Source organism: Sipha flava, unplaced genomic scaffold (assembly GCF_003268045.1).
Source record: "Sipha flava isolate LNK unplaced genomic scaffold, YSA_version1 35a_pilon_pilon, whole genome shotgun sequence".
NCBI classification, from domain to species: domain Eukaryota; kingdom Metazoa; phylum Arthropoda; class Insecta; order Hemiptera; family Aphididae; genus Sipha; species Sipha flava.
Genome location: NW_020273058.1, coordinates 3,153,210 through 3,159,180, shown reverse-complemented (window position 1 = coordinate 3,159,180; position 5,971 = coordinate 3,153,210). Strand labels below are relative to the sequence as shown.

General features: G+C 37.4%; 1 protein-coding gene across 1 annotated transcript in view; it reads left to right on the top strand.

Moving 5' to 3' along the window:
* LOC112687576 (autophagy-related protein 16-1) overlaps positions 1-5,971 on the top strand; it is a 179,411-nt gene that overhangs the window by 39,099 nt on the left and 134,341 nt on the right. The window lies entirely within an intron of this gene.

Genomic DNA, 5,971 nt, shown 5'->3' with positions numbered 1-5,971 from the left:
CGGCGGAGACACCGTTGGTCGGCGGTCCATCCGGGCCTCGGTGCCCCTTCCACGCGACCGCGACCGCAGTGGTGGCCACTTCCGACGACGGAGGCGGCAGCGGCGCTGTGACGTCACGTTGCTGCCGCGAGAAACGCTTCCGCGTGGAACGATGCAGCGGTGCGCTGTGTAGAAGCCGCGTATGTTCTCGTCTCGCGCATTTTGACGGAGGCGCACGCACCGCGGACGGCCGACGCGGGTATTTTTCCGCATGCCTATACGCGCGTATATTTAATAATCACAATATCAGTAACACTGCGGCGGAGGACTATTGTTATTTTATTACATTATACCTGTATAATTTTATAACGTGCGGTGAACGTGCTGGCGTGCGCCATCGGTACGCGGAACACGCGACGGAGGCAACGCTCCAAGTATTATAATGTCGTTGTACGCGCGTTATATTATGCCAAACCTTAAAGGAACTCGAAGAGAAGACAAAAACAAAAAAAAACCGACTGGATCGGAGAGTTGAAGTTGTACACCAACAGCCACCAGTTGGAACGAAAAGCAATATGTTATTAGGTGTCGGACTGGATGGAGTACACACGCGTACGTCGTTTTTTTTGCGTATACCGCTCGACGACGTTTCGTTTCCACCGTTCACGTAGCTGATCGATAGCGCGGCGTGGTTCAGCTAGATGACTGATGCGCGGTGATGCGATTTACGAGATAGTCCATTATGCCAGGACTCGCAAATTGTAACCGATAGGCGATACGGTGACCTGCAGAAGAGTGGCTGCGAAACATCCGTCGACGCACCAGTACCAGTGAGTTACGGGGTTGGTTCGCGTGTACGACGACCGTAATACCGGTATAAGCTATGCACAGACTTTGTGCACGCGTCGATGATCGATATGCATCGTTTTTTCGGGATCGATCAAATTTTCGCTGTCTTGCGTGAGGAGTAAAGGTCTCTGTCGCAAGGACGAGGTCGTTGTCGAGGTCATCGCCGCTGCCGCCTCCGTGTACTTATGACAATAACAATATTTGTCTACTGTGCGCCGCCTCCGCGATGCATTGTTATTTAATCGGCGTAGGGTGTGCGAGTGATAGAGTGCCAATGCGCGCGCGCGTGAGACCAGCTCGCAGCAGTCAAAATAAACGAAAACATGAATGAAAGCCGCCGTCGTTTGCAGAGGTCCTGAGGTCGTGACGATAGCGACTGAATATCATCAAGTCAGGCCCGCCCGTTTTGGTCCGGATCATTTTTACATATTACGCTGTGATAATATCACTATTGTGATTTACGACCGTATAATAAGTGATACATTTGTGATGGTGGTACACGACGTGCGCGGGTAAACGCCGATGAGTAATGTTTCTCTATCGACAGACTTTTTATTTTAACCGTATTTCTGTTCGAAGAGGGGGTTTTTTCAATCCACTAGACCCGCTCAAGTCGGATTGACATTGAGATTTCGACTTTGAATTGTTAGAAAATTGATTCCGCGTAGAATCGTATATTTATCGTGTGGGTAGTTATACTTAAACCTCACCCAGAGTCTTTCCGTAATGTCTGCGCGATGCCATGACGCGTTTTATTGTTCGACGACTATAGCGTGCGGGTGTTTTACTTTGTGTATCTACATTAAGTTTTCGGCATACCACGAGACTTGTTGAGCAAATGGCTGCATCAAGGATATAATATAGTAATGGTCATACATTGTCGGTCTTACTATATATATATATTAATATTTACTATATGAGCTATATGAATATTGATTAAATCATTTAAGAAAAATTTAGAATACTATACGACTGCATTGAAAGTTTCGTAAATACGAGTAAATATAGTTATTGGTTATTATAGCACTGCTTGTTTGTTTATCAAATAGTTTTTCATCAAAATCGTTCTGTTATTGGTTAGGTTATTATTATGTTGTGATAATTATCCACCCTATCTGTTCTGAACTATAGTTATTAAGAGAATAAAATACAATGGTGCTTTTTGAGAAAATATCGCCGGGCATATTACCTAACTATAAAATAGGTAATTAATGATGAGAATCTCCGATTTTTGTAGAATGTAACAAAAAATAAATAATATTAAAATTTTTTTGATTCGACATTTGGAAACATGAAACGGGGAGATGTATTTACTTGGGTAGTATTATAACACTGTATACAGATTTTATTCCAGACAATAACAAACTGAGTAATGCTATTAAAACTGTTTCCAAAAAGTACATCATGACAAAACATCTAGGAGAGAACAAATCATTTTAAACAGAGCTTAAACAGACTACTCCCATCTAATTCACTCCTATTTGATAAACAGGGAATTCCATCCGACATATGCAGAACTCTAATTACAATTGCATGCATAATTATTTATTGTCCCAAATATTTAACCTCGTATCTTTTCTTCAAAGTCCAAACTGAAGTTTATATTAAATTAAATAGTATCCACTTATGACGCATTCCTAAGGATAGGAAAGTAAAAGAACGTCAATTAAAAAACGAATATACAATCCAACAGTATAATAGAGGAGAGTTAAATCGGTATGAGTTCATTAAATCAATGGCATTCAACTAAACAAACATGTATATATAAATTAAATCCATGACATGACATAACATTTTTTCTTTGACGAAATCAATCTATCGAGACAATGCTTTCCAAAATGTTATACATGAAACCGTGGGCGAAAAGATTGCAATTAGTTTTGGGCGAAAAGAGAAGGGTCATTTTTGGGCAAAAAGAGTTGCGCCCAGACTGAGATAAAACCATTAATTATACCTATCAGTGGCGAATCTACGGGGGTGGATATGGGGGATAGACCCCCCCCCTCACGGGCCGAGAGTTAAAAACATTTTTTTTGCAACCAATTCAATTTTTGCATGCACCATTTAAATAAAAACTATTCTTTTATTATTTCGTTTTCATTATTTTGTAACCAAGAAGGATAAACTAGTATACATTAGTATCTAACTTCATATCAGATTACATATGTACACCTCGTATTTATATTATGATCCGGAATACAGCCATAGAGTAATGGCACAGTCATCAAGAAAATTAAATTTTGTTTTGTAAATTTAGTAGAATAAAGTTTATTATACCTATACATATTATGTACGAAAATATTTTATATCCCCCCCCCCCCCCCCCCTATGATAAAATCCTAGATCCGCCACTGATACCTATAATTAACTTATGCTATCTTTAGTATTGTAAAAATAAGTTATAGTTTGTAAACGGTACCTTAGGTTAATGATCAGTGTTATTTAAGTATTTAATATTATTAAAAAAATAAAAATAAAAATAACACTATTTATAGTTATTTAAGCATGAATATATCAAATTTATTATTAGAAGATTATACATTATATACTACTTATATAACGAAATAATGACTGAGCGATTTAAATTAAAAACTATTTGCTTCGTCATATTCTTAGAAGAGTTAACGCCTAAATCGGTGATTACACTAAAAACATCGAAAGTAAAGAAAACCAATAATATTACTGTAATATATATGTAGCGCTCCGCCATCGTGGTGGTAACGGGTTACCGTGAGTTTCCGCAAATTTTCTCCGTCTAACGAAACTTCCGTGAGGACGATAATTATATGCAGTCAAGTATTAGATTATTTCTTTTTTAAAAACTGCGAATGTCTATCGAATATTACGATATTGTATTATTATGAAATGTACGTTATATGTGGTTGGTATACCAGGAGTGACCAAATCATGGATGAATTTTAGTCGATTCGCAAATTTTTAAGAAAGAAAAAATCGTTAATTTTCCTTATTAAAAATTTTCCACTGTCCATTTTTATTTTTCATCGTATTAACGTATTTCACGTATTAATAAATCGAATGTTACCCACACGATAACATTCCTGTTATTCGTGATCTCGATTTAATTTTAGCTGATATTAAGAGTCGATGATAATTTTTTGTTTCAGTCCACAAATAAACATTTTAATTTGATCCTATATTATAGAGAAATATCAATTTTCTCATCCTTTTTTGATCTTTTACGTAATTTGTCAATTAACACCCATTATTCCTTTGATTTATTATCATAATCATAAATTTTATTGTTTTTTAATATATCCAACTTTTATTCAAAATATTCAATTTTAATTTTTGCTACATTTTTTTTATTAATAAGTTTTTCTGACTTTAGTTAACTTAACTTTGTTTAACATAAACATTTTATGATAATAATATATATATTTAAATTCATAATTTTGAACGAATGATGAAAAAGTGAGTGAAAGAAATAATAACAATAAAAATTTAACAACAAAAAATTATAATTATACGTATAAAATAAAGGTACTAGGTATATCCTAATTTTATTTGTTTTAATTTAATATTGTTTGTTTTTGGTTATGTTAAAATGCGTTTAATTCGATTAAACCCATTTCAATAAATGTATAATATATATTTTGTATAGTAACAGCCCGAGAAAATTTTCAGGATTCTATTGGTGTGGTCATCAGAAAATATCAATGGGTAATCCTTGCGCAATTCGTATACGCTTGCACTACAAGTTTACATTCATATAGAATCTATATAGTTGTGCTCTTCGGATTTAAGGGTGCGAACAAATGACTCCGTTTACGAACGCACGGAAAATGGAGAATATATTTGTTTTTATTGTTTCTCGGATTGACCAACATTCGACGCTATTATACCGTGTTGTGTGCATTCAATCGGTCAGCGGAATCCGGTCCGCGGGCGTCAATGAAAATATTCTTGAAATGAATTAGAACAAAAACGTGTACGGTGCACTTAAAACACCTAAAACTCCGTTGCTACGCCGTACGTGGCTATACGTCAATCGACGTGTGATCGGACGCACAAAAGAGCTGAGGCGATGACCATATCATATACACTTGTATACAAACGTTTCCCATATATTATAGAGATCCGTTACTTATCGCAATGACACGGACGCATTGTCTTAGAGAGCTTTCGAGTGTCTTATTTATATATATATATTTAAGTACTGTCAGCATGTATTATAATTATTATTATTTCGACACATTTTAATTGTAAATCGGTGTTCAATATACGCGAGCGCGCGCGCACACACACACACACACACACACACACATATATATATATTATACGTATACGTCATGCACCGTTAACTGATTGTGTACATAGTATTATATTTATATACGTGTATATGTGATATGCCGAAGAAACACTTAAGGTAAATCGTGTTGCCCACCCCCGTTCTTCGCATGCATATGCTCTAACACACGAGCCGTCTGTCGTCGTGAACGTGTACCTATCGCACTAGCAGATATACGCATCCGAGCTCTTAACGCTCGCCAAAAACGGTCTCCGAATTTTAAGTTGTACGCATTAACCGCGGTCGCGGACGCTTCTGGTACGATCACTATTGCATTACTGCAAACACGGTAATAACTTAACCCCGCCGTCCTCGGGTCATATGCGCGTTTATTTACGCGACTAGGGTTTTTTATTTTAACAACTACAATATACTCGCACAGCGGAACGATGCGCTTTTATGCGTCGTAAAAATCGGTTGTTGTGACGCCCTCGAGGAGTGTAGCACGTCTTTTTTTACCACGGTGTTCTTTCTAATTCTCTGAACAACCTCGTTCTCTCTGAGCGCGCATACACAGTTTCCCCGACGATAAATTCTTTATACGAAAATGTCGGTAAATATTCGCGTGATCGTGTCCATGTATTGTACATAGTTATACCATAAGAAACAAATCCATCGCCCGCTGTCGCGTGTAATCACGAACGTTCGGTGTGTGTGTGTGTGCGTGTACTATTGACAAGAAAATCATTAGTAGTATGTATAGTATGGCGCATACAACGACAATGTGTCCGCGAGGTCTATGGGATCTAGGACGTACTTAATAATCCACTCGTATGGTAATTACACTCACACGCACGCACACCCACATAAGTTGTGTGCACTACTGACCCATAA